At 38.5% G+C, this 25,952-nt stretch overlaps 1 protein-coding gene across 11 annotated transcripts in view; it reads right to left on the bottom strand.

The window, feature by feature from the left end:
* The window catches only part of CASK (calcium/calmodulin dependent serine protein kinase), a 222,822-nt gene that overhangs the window by 132,431 nt on the left and 64,439 nt on the right, over positions 1 to 25,952 (bottom strand). Inside the window, exon 2 of one of the 11 annotated variants that reach the window (XM_066980026.1) lies at positions 9,642 to 9,716. The exons of the other annotated variants lie outside the window; for them this stretch is intronic. The gene's annotated coding sequence lies outside the window, so the exon portion shown is untranslated. The remainder of the gene's footprint in view (positions 1 to 9,641; positions 9,717 to 25,952) is intronic. 11 annotated transcript variants of the gene reach the window in all.

Here is a 25,952-nt window from a genome sequence, read left to right as displayed (position 1 = left end):
TCCTTTTCTGCCCCCAAACTTTCCAGTCACTCTTCCCCAAGCCTTATCGCCACATGGGGTTGTTATGACCCAAGTGTGTCACCTGGTACTTAGCCTTGTTGAATGTGATTGGACTTGACCCATTGATCCAGCCTATCCAGATGCCTCTGCAAAGCCTTCCTATCCTACAGGAGATCAACAGTTCTGCCTCTGCCTAATCTAGTATTGTATGCAAACTTGCAGAGGGTACACTCAATTCCCTCATCTAGATCACTGATAAAAATGTTAAACAGAAGTGGCCCCAGTACTGAGCCCTGGGAAACACCATTGGTGAATGGCTGCCAACAGGACTGAACTCCAGACTACACCAAATTTTCAGCCTAAATATTCAGTATCACTGCAAAACTATCTCCAAATACAAAGGATGGGTAATTTCACTGCACTACAGTAAGCTGTTAAAACATGTAGGTCCCTAGGCCAATTCCTCTGCTCTACACAAGGTCACCTAAAGCAGGTTGCCCAGGACAATGTCCTGTTGGGTTTTGAACTTCTCCAAGAACGGAGACTTCACAACCTGTACAGACAACCTGTACTGGAGTCTGATCATCCTTACAATAAAGAAGATTCTTTCTTATGTTTGAATTTCCCACAGTTTAATTTTTTTTTTAAATCACAATATATGAAATGACACTGACATAAATTTAAACCAACATACACTAGCTTGCATCTCTGTTCTAGAGAAGGAGAAAGACAAACAGTTGTGAATAAACAAAGAGCAGAAACTGCTGACATCTCTCAAAGCTTGACAGACTGTTTTTGATCAATCAACACTTCTTCTGAGCACAAACCAATCCTTTTTATTAAAGAAAGGCAAACAAACAAACAAAAAACACACGACAAACCACACAGAACTCATTTGCTTTCCTCTTTATTGAAAATATTTGCTATTTGTATCATTTAATCTTCCTTAAAACTCTTCTTTTAAGTTACCATCAGTATTCTAGAAAATTAGCAAAATCTTGAGTGAAGCCTTGATAATTAGGATGAAAGGAAAATACCAGTCTGTAGTCTGAAACAGATATTTCACTTTTCTATTCTCTTTTTGTACAATTTTTCATTGCTCAGGAACCATCTACATATGTATTTATGGGAAAATATAAATACTGCTTCTTGATTTGAGAATGCTTACCATATTCTTTTGCTACACAGTGAAAAAAAATAAATGTGCTATTTTCTTATTTGTCATATTACATTTCTAACATGAATTAATAACATTCAAAATTACTACAAGTCAGATGAACTTTCTTTCATGTGAGGCATTTAACAGGTTATTGAGATTAATGCTAGACTTACAATTTTTGGTCATTTATAAATTCAAAAGAATTTGTAAAATGTCTGAGCTTTAATCCAATAAAAATGTTCAGATTTACGAAGTGCAAATTTACTTCCTATAACTTTCATATTACACTTACATTATGTGCTTCCTCCCTCATCCTTGCAAACCTAACCTAAAATCAAAATGAGTAGAGTAATCCCTTCAAAACCACAATGCGATGGTGAAACAACATCTTAGGTAGTGCAAACAGAGCAGTGAAAAGAAGCAAATAATTATTTTGGTGATGCAGACGAAATTCAAGTAACAAAATTCATGTCAAATTTGTCCTTAATACAGAGGTAAAATCCTATCACATAAGAAAACAACAGTATATCTTTTATTATTTAAAGATACCCACATACCACTGTGTTCATACAGAGGATCTACTACGGTAGTTACCATATGGTAACATTCCCTTCCATTGTGCTTAGGTATGGATTCAACACCAAATGATTACCACCCCACTCTTCTAGGCAGTAAGATTCTCCTTGTCATTCACCAAAGTACGCATACAGTCCTTCCTAAATGGGATCACAGATAAGTATACTGATAGATGGTTTAACAGAATGGAAAACTAAATGATTCTGTAATAACTACGATCTCCAGAAAATACAGCACTTATTATGTTTCTTACGATCTAAGGATGTTAATACTACCACACCTTGCCATGGTTATCTGATACCTTTTTTTTTTTTTTCTAAAATATGGGAAGTGAAAATCCAACAGGAAACTACAGAAAGTTCTGCTTTCTTTATGGGTAAAAATTGTGTTCAAAATAGTTTATTTTGGCTGCTTGCTTTATTCATTTCTTGTGATATCTATATATATTCTGCAGGAAAGGAGAACTGGGAGAAAGAAAATATCATGTGCTGCAATTTAGCTCATTCCTTTGTGTAATATTGCACAAGCAAAAGAACTGCTCACTGACTGAGGAAGGAGAAGAATAATGTGGAAAATACAATTTCTGAACAGCAAAGCGAATGTATAGAAGTCACAGAACAAGGCTTTAGTAAGACTTAGGTGGCTTGGGGCTAAGAGCAGAACAAAGTCCTATTTTAAAAACAGTAGGAACTTTTTTAACAGAGGACCTATTAGGGAAGAAGAAAACTTGGTGTAGAGACAGACAGATACATACCACATTGATTCAAACAAGTCACAAGTCAAAAACGACGATGGACTCTGAGGTCCATTTGGACTCTGACCCAAATGTCAAAAGGTGTTATGCTTAAGACCAGTAAGAAGGCAAGGGAAAGGAGAAGAAATGGCAGAGATGGCATATATTTAATCATTTTCACTTAAAAAAACATCACCATCTACTCAGTCCTTTCTCAAATGCGTTACCCAGACTGAGTTAAATTTCAGCTCCACACACTCCTCAAGGGGTAATTAAAATCCTAACCACCTGCAGATACTGCTGAATAGAATAGTTCTGAATAGAACCTAAAGCCAAGCAAACTCTTGGCTGCAAGCATGGGACTGAAGATGCCCTAAGAAAAATCCCATTATTATTTTGTGAGCCATCATATTATCTGTAACTTAGTATTCTGAATATAACATCATATAAACTATTTTCTATCTTCTGTTAAGTTTCCTAAACCTCTACTAAATATTTTGCCATATCTTGTGGTGATAAAGGTCCTGCTCATCCTAAGTCAAAATATGCCTTCCTCTTAACACCCTGAAGAGATTCAGGACACTCCAAGAATCTGCCAATGGAATAAGTCAGTTTTAAGGAGCAAGAGGTGGCCCGTACCGTTCACTAAAGATTATGTAACTTACATTTTGAACATCATCCTTTGATAATAAGCAAAATTTAGCCAAAAGAACATGCTCTAAGGCAAGATAAGATCTTGAACTGTTTAAAAAGAGTCACTGACACTGTTAAAATGCCATGGAAGTTCAGACTTCTATAACAAATAGAAAAGTTCTAAGATGGAAAAGGGAATTCCCAGTGATAAACAACACAGAGAAAACAGTCTTGTGCTTGGACAAGGTTGCAACACTGAAAATGGAATTGCAGGAAGCTCTAAAAAGATAGCTGGTCCAAATAACGTTAAGAAATAAATATCAGTCTTTGATGGAAATATGAAACATGAGCATCACTTAAAACTTGTATGGGAGTTAACTATTATCCTATGCATACCTGACAATTCTGGCAAACACCGATTTTCCTTTCAGATCTGATACCCAAGTTTTTAAAACATCGTCTCAAACACATTGAATGTATTTTGAAGGTATGCTCATGCTATCCTACAGCATGGAAGAGCTAGATGCTCCCTAGCAGCCTGAATTATAGCACTATTATAACATCTTCGACGGTATAATCACAATCTTTCTCAGCAAGACAGAAGACATAAAAAGTCATTTTTAGACATACAGCATTCTGATTTTCCCAGTTCAATCCTTTAAAATATTAGTTCTCCATCCACAGCTTGAGTATGACTGTATTTGAAAAGAAGTATCTACATTAGTAGTAAACTGTTTGCTTAAAACACTTCCATGTATTTTGCAGAGAGAATGTGATCACATAATTTACATAGATATGTCAGTACTAAATATTAAAAGGAAATCTATCTATCTATCTATATTTCTTTGCAGCAGAGAAATGATTCCTGGATTAATCATCTAATTAACATCATTATGTTGTAATTCAAAGAAGATTTCAAATATCACCATGGCTGTAAGCTGCAGATAGCAACACGACAGGTGGTAACCATTCCCAAGTTTTATTTTGGGTCAGGAACATACTTTTGAAGAACATCTCCCAGTCATTTCCACCTACCATCTTTTGGTATGCATCCCAGAGAAGCTGATGTTTACTTCAACTAGATCCAACTGAACAGAATGATGTGCTTCAGAAATGTGCCTGATGTGCTCCAGTCACGAACAGCATTCAGGCCACAAGGTCAGACTAGTCATAGTTCAAAGTAACCCCTCTGAGGCGTATACAATACAGACACTAGTACCTTCACTCTACAAATACGTTGGTTTTGATCTTGTGGTGGGTTAGCCTTGGCTAGAAACTGAACTCCCACCCATGCTCTTGTTCCTTGTTCTGCTGCTCAGCAGGATGCAGGGAGAAAAGAGGAAGAGAAACAAGAGAGCTCATGGGCTGAAACAAAGATGAGGAGGTTGCTTACCAATTACTGTTGCTGGCAAAAAAAAAAACACACCTTGATGTGACAAAATTAACTTAATTTATTGCCAAATAAAATAAATTTGTAATTATTGATTCAGGTAGTGGGAAACAAAGAAAAACATTGGAACAACACCTTTGCTCCCACTTTTGCAGGCTCGTCTTTACTTTTTCACTCCAGATTCCTCTACTCCAAGTAGCACAGGGGCATGGGGGGTTATGGTCAGTCCACAGCAGTTTCCCCCTGCCACTTCTTCCTCCTCACACCTTCCTGCTGCTTCCACATGGGTTCTCCACAGGCTGCAGTCCTCCAGGAAAAAAAAAAGTCTGCTCCAGCATGTATCCTCCAGGAGCTGCAGTTCCTTCAGGAATATCTATCTATTCCCACATGGGTCCTGCAAGGGCTACAGTGGGTATCTGCTCCTGCGCAGGCCCTCCACAGGCCACAGGGAGTATCCACTCTGCCAGGGATCCACTCTGCCATTCGCTTCTCCCCTCCTCTGATTTTCAGACTCCCTTTTTTTGTTCCCTCCCCCTTTCTCTCCCTCCTACATTTCCTTAGATATATTTTCACAGAATTGCCAGGTATGTGGCCAATAGGCTCAGCTTTGGTCCATTGTGGAGCCACCTGCAACTGGCTGTGTCTGGCATGGAGCAGCCCCTGGTCTCTTCCCACAGAGCCTGCCTGTGCAGCCCCCTCTCTCCCTGCCAAAAAAAACACCACAAAAAACAAACGAACAAAAAAATCCTTGCCACCAGCACTTGAAAGAGGTTTGCACTGCTTTCTAGTCCAGCCGGACTGCAGTAGCCACCATGCTCCCAGAAGATACGACCACCTCCAAGCTGAGCATGCTGCTATCTACCTCTGCCTCAAGACAGCACGTAACAAGAACACGATGCACCCTGCACCACAGCCAGCTCTGGTTTTACCAATCGTCCTGCATCCGAGGCTGCAGTTCCGAAGACAGGTGATCTTCCAGGGCAGTACAAGCTTAACAAAGCTCCCCTATTCCCATCTCTGTTTGCTCTTTCCCACCCTCTAAGAGAATTACTCTTAGGCTTTATTGTGCTAATAATATAGCAAGTAAGTCATAAAAGGACTCAGCACAACCAACATACTGCAACAGGAACAAGCTGCAGGAGGTGGGAACATCTGACATCGGCAATGAACATACTGACATCGGCAATGAAACCCCTGTACTCCAGAACCATAGCGATGTTCCTGCCCCACAGATTTTTTTATCTCTTTTTTTCATGAGAGTCTTCCCGTTTCTCTTTACCAAAACCCCAGTGCTTTCCTTTCTGGGATACATGGCAGCCCCCTCACCGCACACATATATCTGACCAATGAATGACTCCTTGCCTCAACAAGCAGGAAAAGCATACCTGCTTCCCTTCCCATGCACTTCAGGGTGGCTAAAGGTCCACAGCAGCCAAGCTGATTTAACTGCTGGCTCTTTCTCTTCATCCCATGCATGTTCTTGCCCTCTGCTCCACTGTGCAGCAGTCTTGAGCTTGCCACACCACACACCAAACCACTTCAGTGTGTTAACTTGACAAAAAAAACATTCACTTTTTTCCCCACTGGCTCAGTGTCCTAGTGTATGAAACGACCACTCAGTGAGCAATCTCAAGTATGGAAGCTGGCATAAAAGCAAGGACAAGAATATGGAAGCAGGAGACAAACATGACCACAAAAGCCAGCCTCAGGAGCTGCTTAGGATGTTGCAAAACACAAGTAAAAGCACAAGTACACACCTTCCACTGCATCGCCACCAAATCTTATATTTCATAGTCAATCTGTAGCTTACCAAACATGATAAAAGCATACCACAAAGAAACAAATATATATAGTTCACAAATGGCCCTTGATAAAAAAAAAAAAAAAGCCACTGGTAATCAGCAATTACAATGACAATGTGAGATAATCAGTCTTCAGTATCTTCTGTTCCAAGGCTACTGCAGAAACAAGAAGAGGGGGGAGAAAGAAAAGCAAAATGTAGTTGCAACTAATACTTAGCAACCAGATTGCATTTCTAATCCCCCACATGCAGAAACCTTTGGAAATCTCCATTTCATGGAATCAAACTTTACAGATGCTCACTAAATTCTGAGTAACATCCTTTTTTTCTACTCTATTCTTTCTCAGTGTTTGGACATAAATGTAAACATATTGATGAACTTTCATGTGGAATTAGATGTCTTGAGACATTTAAAAGGCAGTTCTCCTTCCCCAGTTCACACTCCATCAGCTACGAAAACATGAAGTGTGAGAAAAAAACTTTCCTTCTCTCTCATGACTGCCAATACCTCCACTCCACCAGATTTATCCAGAACGATGTACCAATAGATGGTTTGTGTCCATGAAAGCAAATCCTCCTTTCTTTTACTCATTTCCTCATTTTTATTGGAATACAAATAAACAATGCTTCATAAAGAAAATGGTATATTTTGGATAATGAATCAACTTGAACTAATAAAAAGGTGTTTAAGAATGTATGAAAGTATTAACAGCTGTCTATTGTAGATAATTAAAATCATTTATTAACAAGTGATTAACAGCAGATTCAATGAGGAAGGAGGACAGAGGAAGAAGACGGGAAATGATGAAAAATGAAACCAAGGCTTCCTGGATTATTATTATTATTATTATTATTTTTTTTCCCCTTCTTCTTTTTCATCTTAAGTGCACAGTCTATTTCAAAACACTTCTAGTAGTTCTCCTGGCTGGAAAATAGCAGTTTCAGAAGTGTGGCAAAACTCAAGCAGGGTCATGACATCAGAAATAGTTTTATAAACCCAGTAAATTAATTCAAAAAGAAGTATGGAGAGGTGTCGCTGTCAGAAGTTTGGACATGCACACAGAAATGCAGGTGGTTGCTGAAGACATTCATAAACCTCTGCTGTAAAATCTGTAACACTTTCTCCTATCTTTGATCTGTTTTCAATAATTTATGAAAGGAAATTGAAAACAGTCATTGACTCTCAAGATGTGATCAATCACATAATGAAAGCACGTTCACTACGGATAACCATATTATATTAAATCCCATGTTCCCACCTGCTGTGCAGCACTGCATAATAGCCTGATACACAACACCTTTTAAATTACCATAGGCCACATTGTTACATTACAAACCACAATTTTAAACACTTTACAATACAATGAATTTTTTCACAGAGGTAAGTGGAAGGGTGTGCAGCTGCTGATCTGTCAGAATATGCTGTGAAACTTCTTTTTAAAACAGGAGAAAAAAAGCCAGTTAAACACAAAGTGTGTATTTGTTAAAAGAATGCTACATGCTGGTCAGAGCACTGAAATGGCAAAATGCTCTGCTGTAAAGTCAAAATAGCCTTCTTTACTGAAATGACTAGAAGGTCATAATTTCATAAAATTACACATACTGTTTTTCCTTATAATAAAAGTGAACTGACAAATGCTTTAGTCTAGCAGCCCCATTAAAAGCAACAATTGTTCCCTCCTCTGTCATCTCAATCTCCCCTCCTGCAGCATCTCTCACCTTCATGCTAGTGAAGCTGCTTGTGCAACTGCACAATAAACAGGATCCTGGAATCAGTCCCACTGCAAATAACTTCTCCCCTTCCCCTCAGAGCAATTTTTGAGCAATTTTTCAGCCAGACTAATTCTGAATGCAGACATATAAGCACAATGTGTGTTGACAGCACAGCAGCAAAAACAAATGGCCACGTTACAGCAGTATTGCCCATCTTAAGGGCACAGCTGGATTAAAATGTTTGGGCAGTATGTCACATCACAGTTTTTTATTAATTTGCTCCTCCCAAAGACTAAAGAAATCAGAAAACTAAGAACACTAAATGTCACAGTATTATCAGGATATGCTAACATGCAGCAGCTTTATACTTTTGTACATTTAACTGAAATTCAAATTCAAACTGAAAAATGAATTTATAAATCAAGTGCTTTTTCTTTTTCCTCCCTGTAATTTGTGAAGTTTATGCAACTCAAAGTCGACATGTCTACCTACAGATTTCTCACTAGGTGGCAACACAGTTCGTACTTTGATCCGCTATGTAGCCAGCAACTGAATACAAAAGGTACCTGCACTTATTTCGCTGTTGAGAGCTTTACGTTTGGGTAGTTTTATACTTATTGATCTGTTTAATGATGATGGTAAGAATTCAGACATAGGAACAAAAACAAATAAATGCCACCTTAAAATAATTAAGGTGCACCCAGGGCTAAGCTAATAAGCACCCTTTTATCAAGACTCTGTAGCAGAACCTTCTCTCCCACGTGCTTAATGAGTCACTCAGAGCTTATGACTACACCAGTCGTCTGTTGTGCTGCACACATCGATAACTGGGTTACACAACTATAATAAATTTAAACACAGTCTGCTGTTGGAAGCCAGAAGTTTCTTCTTTAATCCACGAAACTGTAACAGAGTGGTATTCTTACTGCTTTGAAGTCCAGCAAAAAGCTCAGAAAGACTAATAACTTACAAGTAGTTCTGCTGAAATCACTGGAATTTCTCCTGCTTAAAAGTTACATCAAGGCTGTGCTTTTTTCCCCCCACCTATGCTGCTCTCACCCCAAGGGATTTAATTTATTTTTTTTTCTTCAGGGATGTGCATGTTGGTGCAGTTAAGTCTTCTCTTTAGCCTTTGCCCAGGGCAGTACAGGTAATGCATATCTGGGGATGAGCTAAAATTACCATTATCAAACAAATTCAGAGTGGCAGAAAAATTCAACACCAGACTTTGACATTTCTAATGTTTTGGCCAATATTCACTTAGGCAGTTCAGGTTAGATAAAGTTTAGACTTCGCAGTCCTTTAAGGGAGTTTTTAGCAGGGAGAGTAACATTTATATCAAGTGCCCTCAAAGGCAATAGTACATTACCAAGAAAAGAACGTTACTTCACAGAATCATTAAGGTTGGAAAAGACCTCCATGATCATCTGGTCATCTGACCATGATCCATGGTCATCACACTACTACCAATGTCAACCACTAAACTATGTCCCTAAGCACCATGTCCAACCTTTCCTTAAACACCCTCATATACTTGAACCAGAAAAATTAAAAATTACTTCTGTTGCTTACAATCCTAATATTTGTACTTTTCCTTTTGTTTGTAATTATTCTTCTTCTGTAGCTTAGTTTTTACCTGAACACAATGACAGGGAAATTTACTTTCTGATATCAACAAAGAACCTCAGTTTTACAGGAAGAAGCCTGGAATCTGAAAGACACAAAGGAAATCTATTCTTAACATATTGAGCTAGTCTAGACAAACTGTTCCCAACTCCTACTCTAGGAAGGGTTAAAGAAGCCATTAGACTGCTGTTATCGAACATTAGCAGCCAGGAACAGAGTGCCCAAAGTCACCCAGAACACAGAATCGACTGTTCAAGATGCTTCTTATACAGCCAGAAGTTACGTGCTTGTTTGTTTGGATCAAAGTTACTTTGGTCTATAACTCCTGGGTTCTGCATAGCCAACACAAAACCAGCTGCTCACTAATACTAGAAATGGACTAGTATATTTTGCCCATACCATTAAGTCCAGAGAAGCCAGGCAAAAACAGAATTGAAAATATTAATCTACTCTGATGAAATCAACTCTACAATGTCAGGTAGCTCAGTTAATGACAGCATTTTAGTTGTAGCACAGCATGCAGGACAGGTTACTTTGCTGTTTTTCTCAGGCAATTTAGAGGAAATTGCAATATATGCTGCTGTACTGAGACAGCCTGAGTACCAAAAGCTTTCTCCACAGCACATTGAACTCAATGATGAACAGCATCTACAATGCACCGAGGAGATGCATGCTGAGTAATAGATGACTATCTGGTAATTTTTAAGGATCATACCAATTCGCACTAAGTAGAAAGTCCTGTAGAGAGAGTGGTATCTGAACCCTGAAGAACAAATACCTTGTATATGAACAAAAACAAGAACAAAACTTGTATTCTGGCTCACTGACAGAACAATGTCAGAAACTAGAAAACTCTTTCCAAGCAGCAGTAATCCACAGTCAGAAAAATAAAGCAATTTTGTTTTCTTCCTTTTCTACATGTGCTTCCCTTTGCAATTATTACCAAAAAGCATAGACAATTGTTTTCTTTTCTTTGTTAACCGACAAATTATAAAACAAGTCATGTCAAACAGGTGTGCACGTCAGTTCAGTAACAAAAAAACACTACAGAATGTATTCTTTACCAGCACTTACAGGATTTCATGCTATGAACTAGCATGAAAAATTTCAAATAGACTTGTTGTTACTTCCACACATTTACAAAATACTTTTAAGTACTTCCTATTAAGGTTGTAGTGCTTTTTCCCTTTTCCCCCCACCATTTTCCCTTTTCCTTTTGTGCAGCTGCAATACTCCTTTGCAATACTCCTTTCAAGCTTCTGAAATCAGTGCCCTTCAATCACATCCCTCCTTTTCATTCCACAATAATCAAATGCTAGTGATTAAACCAGTGCTGCTGAGCTCAAACTTGTTTCTAACCGCATTCAAGTCACAGCTCTAAGAACGAGGTTTTAACTTGTCCAACTTGTCTTGGACTGTGCAACTGGCAGATGTAACATATCCCCATAAAGAACCTATCCAATGACAATTTGTCTGTGAACAGATTTGAGTTCTATTTCAATGAAAGGTCATCTGAAAAGTAATTTCTTTCATAACTTTCACATGAGTCTCATGATATTTAAGGGACAATTCTTCATCATCAATCCAGATGTAAAAGCGTTCACCTCCTTCATCTCTCCCAAGAGTTAAGAAAACAGTACTTAATTCCCCCCCTATTTTCTCGTGATGAGTGAGGATAAGAAAAAACCCACCTGGAATTAATACTTAGCCAAAAACAGTTCAGTCACCTAATCCAATCAGTGTAACTTGGAAATTGTATCAGAAAACAGGAGATACAGACTTGGAAACAGCACATCTGCATTGCTTTTTGACTCATTTCTGAGTGAGTTCCCAGTGCCTCTGAAACTCCACACGATATGAAAGGCAAGAATCCTGTAGTAATATACCACTTTCCTTCACTACTATAGGACATTTCAAGGGACTAATATTGATCTATAAAGCCTTACAATAAACAGCTGGCATAATGAATTGCTCCTCCCTCTTGTCAGAGCCAAGATTATTTAAGAGCTTACACTCACAGAACCAAATTAACTTTCTTCAGGTGTTAAGGAAAGGCTTGACTCAAATTCATTGCAACAACTAACATGTCCTATCTCACCTCTCCATGTTCAGCATGAGATCCACTTTCTTTGGTATCCAAATGGAAGTGATGATCAATTAAAGCAAGAACACAACATTGTAAGTTCTATCCATTTATCTCACTCTTAAGTGCAAGAGCAACCGCAAGCTTGTATATAAATTAAATGCCCACAGTTATATTCTAGAAGGGCACAGGAGTAGAGTAACTGACAATAATCTGTATCTGCAAAACAGAGCTTTGTAAGAGCAGGAAAGAAACAATTAATAGGGTTAAAAGAAAGAACCAAATCTTCTTTCCCCACAAGTTTGAAAAAGAAGTTTAAATATGTCTCCATTAAATGCCACTAAGGTAAAGAATTTCATTGACATGACGGGATACTTGGAAATGTAAAACATAAACCTCACACAGGTCAGCTTCCATAGTTCCTTTAGACCCCTTTTCCTGCCTACTCAACAAAATGAAAACTCTGTTTAAACATGACAACATGTGACTCACAGGCTGAGTGTAGCACTGCCCAGATCCTGAAAATAATCTGAAGCATGGTTGCACAAGATCCCCCATTCTCCCACTGCCCATTCCTTCCTTGAAGGAGAAGCAAATAACAGTTCTCAGCCTGACCTTCCTTCCATCACAAAGCTCTCCTGGTGAAACTAGCTGTTCATGTCTCATGCTGCTCAACCACGTTCTGAATTTTCCAGAGCACTGTAGTAGGCAGAGGAAGACAAGACACTGAGGTAGGGTTGGGTGTACTCACCACTATAGAAAGGGGATGAGTTATTCATCTGTGACTACAAATAAAAGTAAAATTTGCAAATCCATGAGCTGTTATTCAGGTTGGATGTACATCTGCAACACTATTAAAAGCCAGCTCAGGTCTAGCAGGATTTATTAGCTCAAATGCAGTATATGCAAAACAGCTGTGCTGCTTCAGGGCATGATGACACAGTATAGTATCTTTCAGTCAATACCTAAATTAATAAACCATGATGGACTTGAGCTAGCTGCATGCAAAGTCACTTAAAAGTCACAGTGACCCTGATTCTAGAGGATTTATTAGCTCAGCTAAAGACAAGCTGTGGGTATGCTAATAAACAATCCCAGAAACAGAGTGCCAAGAAAATGGTGCTGATACTCTACAAAGGGTCAGTTCTGGACTGGTATTACGAGAGAGCTCACAAACCTCAATAGATACAAGCTCACTGTGCATGTTTTGCACATCCACATGCTACCACATACTGACTGGACTTCTTATTTCTTATTAGCCACAGTACCCCCGTCTGTATTTACCACAGAAAAATAAGATTTGGCTGCTTAAATCATCTCGTTGTATAAATCTTCATCCATGAAAAACTAATTACGGAAATAAAATGGCCTCAGAGCATAGAGAAGTTCATGCAGTTTATACATATTCCATGTTTTGTCACACACTACAGTCAGTTTGGAAAGCCTATTTGTAAATTCTAGGTAAGCATCATTTTAAAACACAGAACACTTCATCGTAACATTCTTAAGCTGGAAAAAAATTAACTCAACACTTTTTTTTTAAACCTTTGAACTTTTACCATTAAATGTGCACCTAAAGCTTTCAACCTTTCAACTTTCCTGAGATATGCTTTATTAAATTATCTCTCACTTTCTCTTTTCCAAATGCCACAGAAGATCATGAAACTGGAATCCATTTAAACCTTTTATTACCACAAACATTATCTATCAAGTGATGCTTCTACTGACTTAAGTACAATCACAGACACAGAAGTGCAATATGCTGCCAGCAGTGAATATTAGAATCGAAGAATGGTAGCAGCAAACAACAATGTGCCTGTCATAAGAACTAATTTCAAAGAGTTTCTGCAAAAATATGTGCCCAAAGTCTACTAAGGTATATGCCAAATTAAACTTTGAAGACAGTCACAATGGCCTATGGATTTTAAGAGAAAATTGACAAAACTTTAACTTACTGTGTGTAGGTAAGAATGTAAGCACTGCAGAAAAGTAACAGGAATTTCTCCTACGGACTATTTTCTTTGCTTTTTTTTTTTTTTTTTAAACTGTAAACCTATTTTCCAATTTCCAAAGTATTGATAATAATCAGATGATAAATATGCCATAAAACCAGATGCCAACTACTATCAATGAAACCTGTCATCTCTAGTCTGCAAAGGTATTTTAATATGCAAATTATTGCTTACACATACTGTAATAAATAAGCACAAATTTTAGAAATTCAAAATTCTGCTTCTGCTTTTAGTATACACACATCCCTCATTACTATTACACATTTGCAGTATAATCATCTAGCACAGCAAGTTACAAGACCTTCAGCATAAACTCATCTTTGAGTTGGGCTTAGAGCAATCAGCAATTAAAATCTGTTGAACAATGGACTTGGACATTGAAATACAGTATCAATACAGTATTAAATGAAAGACAGAAAAATTTAGCTTTCTATAATCTCTGAAGATCTAACAAGCTGTGGAGTTGCAACAGGAACCACCAAAGACTTGCCCAGAAATCAGGCTCAAGAGAGAAAGACCTAGAACTGAGTTGGATGTTCCTTACAAGCTCTTTCTTGAAGTTCAAATACAAAAACCATGCCATCCTTTTTGGAAATTGTTCAGATGGCTAGAATGACCTACATTGCTGTAACAACCAAAGCAAAACACCTGACCTCAGAACATTATTCTGGGCTAGCCTCTATGCAAAAATGTACAGACCAAATGAAAATGATGATTTACATCACAAAAATGGAGGAACAATGTAAGTTACTGTACATGAACAAAACTGTTCCTTTTTCTATTTTATCATGTGGTTACAATGCCTGCCGCTTTATCGAGTCACATCAAAATACAGCATGTAAATCTCAATGCCCACAAAGACGTCCAAAAAGCAAACAAAGAAAGCAGGTGCATCTGGATCATACTAGTAGTAGATGTGAAAGGGCAATAACCCAGCTTTAACTCTCCATCAGTCAGTGCTACCGGAATCCAAAAAAACATCACAAAGACCGTTTTTCTAATAGCATTTTAATTTAATTTAAGTTTGACCAGTTTATTAATTCATGACTGCCACAATGTAGAAGTGACTGCAAACAATGAATCTGCCTTCCTGTCAAGCAAACTGTCACCACCTTACAGCCAGCTCTAAAACTCTGTTCTACAATATAACATTCCTAAATACAAAACCAGAAGATAGCTAATTTTATAAACAATCTCCGTTTTTGTAACATTAAAGAAGCAAATGTTTTTATACTAGTTGGTACTACATGGAATACCTAAAAAGAACATTTTTTAAAAAGTGTTATTTCTATATAAAACCCACAGAATAGTTATTATTTTTCTTTCAAATATTGTTGCATATCTTGGCAAATGTATATGCGTGCCCTCAGTCTTCAGACCACCATTTATTTGCAACTCTGATTACCATGCCCTGAAGCAGGGAACAGCTCTGTTAATGACAGCAGCCCCGTAATTCCTCAGAAATTGTTATGAACTATGCTCCACAGAAGAAAGTTACTAAATACAAGAGAATCAAGCTAAAAATTTCTCCTATGTTGTAACAGGCAAAGGGATGAGAAAGGAATAAATAGTGCTGTGGACTGAACTCCAACTGTACTTAATTAAGCCATTAATTTACTGCGACACTACCTGACACTACCTGACAAAAGCACATGCTCAAGCCTAAAAACAGGACAGTGAAAAGCAAGATTGGCAAAGACTGGGAAGAGGATAAGAGTGAAATCATAAATTTGTAAGAGCAGTGAGGTGCGCGCTGGGTGTATATGGCATAACTGGCCAGGTGTTGGCGGCAGAGGGCTGTGGGGATGGCTTCTGTGGGAAGAGACGGAGGGCTACCCTGTGCTGGACACGGCCAGTTGCAGGTGGCCCCACAACAGACCAAAGTTATGGCCACACATGCGGTGTCTTTGAACTAGAGGACTTCACAGATCCTCTGTGAAAACATATTCAAGTGAGGGCAGTAAACACCCAAAAATTCCAACTAAAAAACAAAAAGGAACAAGGCCAGAGCAGGAGAAGCAAGGAGACAACTGAAGAGGAGCAGGCTGGAGCAGAAAGAGAGAGCAGGGGCTGGAGCTGACTGTGTGTGTTGGGGGAATGATGACACAAAAGCAGCAAATGTCAACTGAATGAGTGACCGTAGCAAACCAGGCAGTGCCCTTCAGAAGAGCCAATCACACAGGTAACTCCACACCCACCAACAAAACAGGACATAGCCAAACCCAGGACAAACCGGGACAAAAAGTGTGGAAGTCTTGACAATTTCTAGAAGAGAACACTTATCTTTAGTTCACTAGTTGATTTTTAATTTACGTGCTGACCAGTCCTACCAGAGGGACGGTAGCACAGACAAGGGCAGGGGCTTTGTAAGACTTGAGGCTCTTTCCTCTCACCTCCTTGTTAACGTTACCTTCTATGTGAGCTTTCTCCAGCTAGTTTGCTTGCTTGTTATTTAAGGCAAAAAGGAAAAAAAAAAAAAACAAACAGAAAATGCCTATGAGCTGATTAGGAAGGAGCTGTGGTAGCAACCACAGCTGTTTACAAGACATGCTCATATACATCCTATTCCAACCTCAGTTTGCATTCATGTGTTAAACAAAGAGCCACTGGTAGCCCTTAGAAGAAGAGAATCTCTCCTTTGTTTTACAAGCATCCCACACTTGGTTTATTATCTTTATATTTCCTCTGAAGCCTGTATCCCAATTCCCTGTTGAATAAATTCAAACTACTCTCGCTTATGCCTGCCTCTTAACAAGGCAATTCTTCTTTAAATGTAACAGCTTTCTAAACAAGGAACCAAGCCAGTTAACAAGAAATTAACGACCGGGAGAATTAGGGTGCAAGACCTCTGCTCACTTTCTTCCCAATCCAGAGTAAAAACAGATCCATTCAAAGGTCAGAAAAGTACCAAAGCTGGTGAAACAGCAGGAATGCACGGTCAGGAATCTGGGCTGAAGACACAGGGCTTGCCTCCCTCTGTCAGCCCTGCTGAGGGCAGAGGAAGGAGTCACGAAGCAAAGGGACCCCCCCCGACGCTGCACAGACTCTAAGTGGCACCTAATATTCCTAGGTATTAGCATCCTGGTTTTCCAGGGTGTAATGGTTTCTTCCCTGGTTTTCCCCTCCAACAGATAAGCTTCTGAGAGACAGAAATGGAAGGTGCTCTACTGATATGCAGCGCTGTAAGAATGGAGGTTCTTCCAAACTACAGCATTAGAGGTGAAAAGCTTCTTTCCAAATACATCAACCCTGTTTGCCCAGCCCTGTACTGGAAACAGAAGCTCTGGTTTGTCACAGCTTTTCAAAGAGAACTATGAGGGCAAAAGAGAAAACCACAACAACAGTGACAATAACCTCCACAGACCTGAAAAGACTGAAGTGGAATACATGCATATTTTAATAAACCTTCATGTGGTGGCAACATTGGACTCAAATACTTATTTGGTTTGGCAAAAGAAAAATAATCTGTCGATTCAAGCACAGGAGCAGTTCATAAGCAATTTTCACTATTTATGACACCATAAAACAAAGCCATATTTTCACCAGTTTCTGCAATTGTCAATTTTCACTATACCACAGGCAATATTAAAGATGACAGTTATTAAGAAATCTACAAAAATTGGATATGTCACAGTAGATCGAGCAATATATTTTTTAACCTAACTTTATTTCGTCAGTCTTCTGGGAAACCAGAGGAAATCAAGAGGCTTCGGTTTTATATTGCTGTGTTTCCCAGTAACTTTCTGTGGAACTTGGAATATGTCTTACGTTCCTCAGTTCTGTAAAGTATTAAAAATAAATCCTCATTTATGTGCCTTAACAAATGCTAAGGCATTCTGAAAGAATAGAATAATACTTTTTAGCACCAGCCTCATTTGCAATCAGGCTTTTTCTTCTACAACAACTTAAAAAAAAGAAAAATATTGACTACTGAATATTTTAGGCATACTAGGTCCATAGCAATCTTCTCCCCCAACCAAGAAACATACTCTAAAACATACTTTATGTCTTATTCATGTATGAAGTGATCTTAAAATCCAATCTCTAAGAAAAATCTCTGTCATAGATATTAAATAAACCCACTAGGTATCACAGTACTTTTATTTACACTGCCAATTTGCTTACTGTCACTGTGTATATTTCTTGGTTGGATTCATATTACGAAATCAAGTACATAGAATACAATCCATATGAGTAAGCTATCTGGGTGTCCCTGATAAGTGCCTTCATTAAAATAAATGACTTGTAGCTGGAAAATGACATGCCAGTATGTCCTATTTCAGAGTTCTCAAACTGTAATAGTACACTGAACAGTGAAAACTCAAGTCTGCTAAAGCCTTTGGCACTAAAACCAAAAACTTGCTACACCATAACGCTAAGAAAATGCAAGTGTCTTGCAATGCTAAGTTAGACAAAATTTAATATTCTCATCCTAGGTAGTACATAGGTAGTTAAGTGATCGAAGTGTTTTAAAATCATACATCTTCCATTCCATTACTGTGGAGGGAGGGGAATGACAGTTGACTTGGTTAAATTCCTAAAGTTACTGATCATATATGTAACAGTTTTTAAATCTAGAATTAGGTGGAAATTCAATGCTGTATTAAAGTTAAAGATAAAACTGAATTCATATAATGTGCATTCATTAAATTTTAATTTTAATCTGAAATTTTACTGTATAGATAATCACTTACTGTTTGTACCTCACTTCTTTCATTCTATTAAAATCATTAATATACTGGAAGACAACTGACATGATAATATTTTACTTTGACATGGTAGGATTAGAATAGCAGATAAAATGTAGAAAGTCTTTAAGAAAGAGAATTAAGTTCATATTTCTCTTCAGAACGTCCAGGTTTTTGATTTAATTAAAACTGAAATTCAACTCCTCATTGAGGAGCTAAAAATCACCAATATTCTACTCTGTTAGCCAATACTACTTAAATCGTCTTACAAGATAGCTTCTAAGCAACAAATATTTCCATCTGCCTTTCTAACAGGACAACTTAATTGTTCTTCTTAAATTTTGCTTTCTTTTTGCACCCAAGATTTTCTGTAGTCAAAAAGATTACAAGACTTCTTTTTTCCACTGAGGAATGAAGCACCTCTTATCCTGGAAAACGCCTATTGTTTGGCAATTTTACAAGTGGACTAAACCTACTGACTTGCACTCAAGAAAGTCTGACATCTTTACATTAGTACAATTTAACACATGGTAATTTTACTGAAATTATTTAATTCTCACAAACAATTGACATACAATTTCCTGAGCCTCAAATATTTTGACCTTTGTTCTCCTCAGTGTTTTTATTCTCCCAGACAATGATATAACATGGAGATCTCTCAACTTCTACATACTTTATGTATTAATCATAAATAGTTTATGATACAGATGCTAGAATGGAAATTTCCATGAAGATCAGTGTTCAGTTTTTGGAACTGCAGTCTGTCCATTTTTTCCCTCAACATTTCAGTTTGAAGACCAGATAAGTGGTAGGAAGATTCTGCTATGGTTTGGTTTTAGCAAACTGTTTCTACTTAAATCTCCAGTGTATGTGCAGTAAATTAACAAACTAAATTAAGAGCTTTAATTTACAAATATTGATACATCTTTCAGCAATTGATATCGACCATTAGGTAGCTTCTTCATAATTTTTAAGCAACTTGTCATGAAGGTGTCACTATTGAAAACATTTTGATTTGATTAAAGGTATACATTCTTGTTTATCTTCTGCATTTTTACCAATTGTAAAAGCAAGTAAATTTAGTTTTGAACTAAGAAAGAAAATATCTGTTCTAGAAGATTTTTACTCTGCACATGCACAGATATTATCAATATAATCACATATACAATTATGTAGGATAACACATATCTCACATACCAAGAAGATGCCTCCATTTTAAAAGATTTGTTTTTTTCCATCCTATTACCTAGCAGGCCCATCAATGTTTGCTGACATGTCTTTACTTCTACAAAGTTCCACTGTCCATACGTCAAAATATTGTTCATCTATAATCTAGGAAAAATATTAGCACAGGCAGAAGAGCTTCACATGGAATGTTTGCATGTGATTTGTAGGAAAATTACACAAGATCATGAGGTCCTCATCTGAACTTTTGAGAAAACTCAGAAAAGCACAAAAGAATAGGAAACTATGGATCACAAACCGTGACGTTTCTCTTCTGGAAAACAGAAGATTTTAGATAAGATTTTCAAAGGATGTAAACTATTCCAGGCAAAAATCATGTAACTTGAACACTGAATTTTTGCCATGGCTTCTTGCTATGGCAGGATACAGGTTTGTCATTCTAACATGTAAAGTATTTCCAGAAGAGTGATGTTTAACAGGGATCATTATTTATCATATTACAGTGACATACATTTTTAGATTCAGAAAACAACAAAAACTAGCATTTAAGAGTCAAAGAAGGGTCCCTTTGGATCAATGAATTACCAGAAATTGCAGCTCAGCTGCAATTAGTCTTGAGTTCTATTGATTGTGCAAACCAGAACAGAATACATGCTCCCATGCAAACAGAAAATATTTGAAAATACAGCTGATACTTATTATCTTCCCTATGTTTGTAACTAGCCTGAATTATGGCAAGCACAGTTAGAAGCCTATTTCTGGACAACTATTGGCAAGAATCACCATCAGTTAGATGAGTACAGACTGTGTACTAAGAAGCATTTTGGAAAGCATTTTCATTTTTCAGAAGATAAGGTGGACATACAGCATGCATTTTGCAAACAGATTAAAGACAACACTGTTTAAGAATGAAGAACGAGAGCATATTTTTAAAAGTATAGTTCCAGAATTCTTTGCATAAACTCAATTATGAATTTGTTTTGCAAAGAGGGCTAAGAAACACACCTTTATCGTTTGGTTTATTGTACTTAAACTAAACCAGGGGTTTAGACAAGAAGAATGTTGTTAGGTTATGTGATAAAATCTTGTCTACGCACACACAAAGTATCACAGAAAAACAACGGTGTGTGGGGTGACGAGAGCCCAAATAAAGCCCTGCTCAGCTTCTCCCAGGCCCATCACAGGATGGCTATCTATCCATCACAGGCCCATCCCCACAAGCCCAGAAGAGCACAGGGCCACAATGGCAGGCAGAAACTCCAATTAAGGACACGGAGAAAATTATAACCTCTCTGAGTCCTTCAAAGGGCTGTCCCAGGAGAGTCTCAGCCTTGGTGGTCCAACACGAAACCCAGCAAGACAGGCCATTGGGATCACCATTTAGACTAAGGAGGTTGCTGCCTAGGGGTGTTGGACACATTATGGGATGCAGGAGAAGAACACTCTGATGTTACACAAGACTTATTATCAGTTGTTTAGGGGAGGAATAAAAGGTAGTAAAAGGGAAGGATTTAGGGAGGAACAAGTGTGTCAAACAGAGGGATATGAGAATAAAAGGGTCCATTAATGTGTAAGCAAGAACTGGTGAGTATGCTTATCTGGCTATGCTCTGTGCACAATCACTGTAGCTTGTCCTGTCACCGTTAATCTCCACCTTCAACTACTTTCCTGTAGGAAGCTTTTTACTCCACACACATATATGTGTATTGGGATCTGTGATGCCAGCAATTGGAGTAAGTGAGCATGAGACCACCCACAAAGATCAAGTCAGAACAGTGGGTAAGTAGGTGAAGGGACCTTCGGCCAAGAGGGTGAGTGGGTCTCTAAGGGACAACTCTGGGTGTGAGAGCACCTGTGTCTGACCCACTCGGGGATCTCCATCCTGCTCAGCCAGAGAGAGGAACAAGATGAAACCATTGGTATAGTCAATGTTCATGGAAGAGCTTGCCAATTATGTGGTGTGTACGGGTGCCTACTGGAAATACAATTTGAGTCTCTACACTGGATGGACCTGGCGACATGGAGCTGCAGCTCCTGAAAGAAATACTAAAGATGTTAAACAGAATTTACAAAGCTGCATTTGTAGAATCACAGGATGGTTGAGGCTGGAAGGGACCTCTGGAGTCATCTGGCCCAACCCCCTGCTCAAGCAGGGATGCCTAGAGCAGGTTGCCCAGGACCATGTCTAGATGGCCAATGAATATCTCCAAGGAAGGAGACTCCATAATCAACCTGGGCAGCCTGTGCCAGTAGTCTGTCATATTTGCAGTAAAAAAGTGTTTCCTGGTGTTCAGAGGGAGCCTCACGTGTCCCAGTTCGTGATCACTGTCTCTTGCCCTGTCACTGAAAACAACTGAAAAGAGCCTGGCTCCATCTTCTTTGCACCCTCCCTTCAAGTATTTATGGACAATGATGAGATCCCCCTGAGCCTCCTCTTCTCCAGGCTGAACAGCCCAAGCTCTCTCAGCCTCTCCTCACAGGAGAGGTGCTCCAGTCCCTTCACCATCTTTGTGGTGGCCCTGCATTGCATTCTCTCCAGTATGACCATGTTTGTCTTGTACTGGGGGTCCCAGGACTGGACCCAGCACTCCAGGGGTGGTCTCACCAGGGCTGAGCAGAGGGGAAGGATCACCTCCCTCCACCTGCTGGCAGTACTAACACAGCCCAGGATACCATTAGCCTTCACAAGGGCACATTGCTGGCTCATGTTCAGTTTGGTGTCCACCCGGACCCCCAGGGCCTTTTCTGCAGAGCTGCTTTCCAGCTGGGGTTGTTCCTCCCCCCCGTGCAGGACTTTGCACTTCCTCTTGTTCAACTTCAAAAGGTTCCTGTCAGCCCGTTTCTCCAGCCTGTCCACGTCCCTCTGGATGGCAGCACAACCCTCTGGCCTACCAGCCACTCCTTGCAGTTTTGGGTCATGTGCAGACTTGCTAAGGGTATATTCTGCCTCATCGTCCACGTCATCAATGAGAATACTAGACAGGGCTGGACCCTGTATTAACCCCTGGGGGTACACCACTAGTTATCACCTCCAACTAGACTTTGCAACACTGATCATCACTCTGGCGTTGATCTAGTCTAGACAGATAATATCCACTGTTCTCCCTTCATCCACCAGGCCAGTCATTTCGTCATTGAAGTTTATCAAGTTGGTCAAGCATTTCCCCTTGGCAAATCCACGCACACTACTCCTTGTGATTTTCTTCTCCTTCATGTGCCTGAAAATGGTTTCCAGAATTAGCTGCTCCATCACCTTCCTAGGAACAGAGGTGAGGCTGACATGCCTGTAAGTACCTTGGGTCCTCCTTCTTGTCCCTTTTGAACACGGGAGTGACATTTGCTCCCCTTCAGTCTTTGGGCACTTTTCCCATTAGCCATGATCATTCAAAGGTTATCTAAAGTAGCCTTGCGGACATCAGCCAGCAACCTCAACACTCATGGGTACACCCCATCAAGGCTGACAATATTATTATACTCCTAGCTAGTTCAGGCCTGTTTCTGATTAATACAAAGCAGAGAGTGCCTACACATCTCCTTTACTGAGTACTTCATATATTTAACATACCAAACTTAAGTACATAAATCATCATACTCTTTAATTACCACATGCATGCAACTGTAACTCTTTAGAAAAGGACAGACAAGACTGAATTAATATGAGGTTTTAAAGCCTATTTTTGAATAATAGCGAAGTGTGCCTGTGGTATTTTATTTTGCTTGTTTTTCAGGGGGGAAAGAGAGAGTTAGTATGGAAAGATTTTTAGAACTCTGCTCAGTTACAATCTTTTTCATTACAATTTGATGGATATGATTTGGAAAATAGTACCAGGCTCAGAGTGACTAACTGAGTGTGCAACTATAGCTGACTAGGGTGGACATCTCAATGACAGACCTTCCACTGGAGAAAAAAAATCATAAATCTAGAACAGTTCTTTTCCAATACTTTTGTAAAGTGTTCAGTACACTATAGGATGTCCCATGTCAGTCATCATTTTGCTAGTCTGCTTAGAATAAATAGTATCAAGTGCAGCTCATCTTTTAGGTTCTGTGATTTATGCTCAACTACAAGTACAATCTGAAAATGTTTTTCCTAAATTCCAATATTTCAATATGAGTTTAGAATATTTTCAATGTTCAGTGAAACCTGCATTGAAAATGGTTGTGAGGTCCTAGGCACAGATGGGATTCAAACAGCTGACTTAGAGGACCAGTCAGTTTTAGTCTAGACTTAGCAAAAATGATGTATAAGCACAAGTCTGTATGGAATTTTCCTAAATTAGTAAATATGTCATTACTTGAGATGACTAAGATGCACATAATTTATGTGCATTTCTGTGAAAAAAGGTAGGATATTATGTATTACCCAACAAGGCTATTTCCATTCAGATTCAGACATTTAACAAAACTAGTTATTTCAGTAATTATTGTTGGGGGGAGGTGCACTCCTCCAAAGCCCTTCTGCGTTCAGTGCTACATTAAATCCAGTATAAACAGATACATATCAAAAACAAGCAAATGAAATCATACAGCAAAAAAAGCTGTTCTTATTTTAGAGACTAATTATAATGAATAAAGAACCAGTTGCTTGCAGTGCGTAAAAACTTAATGATTTTCTTTCTATATAAGAAATAGTTCATCAAAATTACATAAATATTCTTAGGTGCTTTAAAGTGGGCGTAATGAATTCTTACACTACCCTTTCCCTTCTGAAGACAGAAAGGGAAAGCATTACATCAACACTACTGTGAATGTGCTTGCAAAATTTGATGTTCTTGAAATAACGTATGACTATATCACCAATCTTTATACTTGTTGCTTATGATCTGGATGAAGAGCCCTATTTCCTCATATATCTTCCTCTTTGCCTCCTTCGACCAATCAGATTCTTGTGCGGACTCCAAAAGAGGTCGAAACAGTAACTTGACCAGGGACACTTCATGCCTTTATCCTGCTCCTGGAACCCTGTATCTGGGCACATTCTACAAACAGCACCAAAAAGGACCTCTAAAATATAACCTTGCATTTTACGCTCAAATATATATATATATATATAAAATGCTGTTATGTGAAGCGTTGCCAAAGACTGAATTCCATATTTTTACCCAAAGAACACATGCACCATTTCCGAGGTGAACTGATTCCCAATAGCACAAAAAGTGGAGTCATTAAAAAGAAATTATTGTTATGCTTTCATTCCTATGATTCATCACATCTATTATATGGTTAACATGCTTCAGCACTTACAGAAATGTCTTCTAAGGGGTAAAAAAACCCAACCAAACAAAAAAACCCTGCAGTTCCATCTTTTATGCTGTATCTCTGCACAGAAGTATTTAATTTTAATGACACTTCTTATGAAAGTTACAGTAGAACAATAAAACAGACTTCTATGAAAGCTATTCATACAAAATAGTTAAACTGAATTTTAATTTAAAAAGCCTATGACTCCTCCAAAAAGTGAAAATAAGAAAACTCAAATCTTTCATTAAGTTAAAACAAAAACCCTCAGAAAAACTTAGGTAACATTTTCTGTACTTAAATAGGGACAGCTATACCCACATGTGAAAAGAATGTCAGAATTAAGGTAAGAACTATGCATTTCCCAGAAAGATTACTGAAATGACAAACATCAAAAGTGGTTTTAAGTATCAGTCCAAGTTATTTTGTTAGGCATGAACTAGTGCATCCTGACCTTGACATCTGTATTTTTTTTCTTTCCTAAAAGAAGTTCTTTTTATAGTTGATTGATTAAACTTGACCTCTGATGGTCACCCAATCCAACTTTGATTCAAAGAGAGGTTACTGCCAACATTAGGTCAGGATAGCTGTACCTTCATCTAGCAGAGTCTTGAGAACTTCCAAGGACAGAGGTCTGAAAACCTCTCTGGGATGCCTGCACTACCCTCAGTAGACAAGTTTTTCCTCTGTTCAATCTGATTCTTCCAAGCCACGATTTCTTACCACTAATATTTGTTCTAATACCTGTCATTAACAGCTTGGCTGTGCTGTTTTTGTAATTTCTGAAATAGCTGTAGGCTATGTCACCCCCTCAGCCTTCTCTTCACCAGACTAAATGAACAGCTACCCCAAACTGTCTTTGCTCATCATGTTGTTTAGGGTCCTGACTATCTTGATATTCCTCTGCTGGGCCCTTTCTAGTTCTTTCCCATCCCTCAGATTACAAAGTCCGAACCTGGGCACAATGTCTCAGGTGCGGACCCAATAGTGCCACAAAGTTAACTCCCCTTGATTTATTTTCCATTTTACTTTCCAGCATATAGCTTACCTTAATGAAAGTATTGTTTTCTTCATGGATTGCTTTTTGGTAAATCACAGTGAAATAGAGTACAACA

The sequence above is a fragment of the Anser cygnoides genome, chromosome 1 (genome assembly GCF_040182565.1).
Source record: "Anser cygnoides isolate HZ-2024a breed goose chromosome 1, Taihu_goose_T2T_genome, whole genome shotgun sequence".
In the NCBI taxonomy this organism is placed as follows: Eukaryota; Metazoa; Chordata; class Aves; order Anseriformes; family Anatidae; genus Anser; species Anser cygnoides.
Note: the sequence above shows the minus strand (reverse complement) of the source record. Positions and strands in the feature narration are given on the sequence as shown.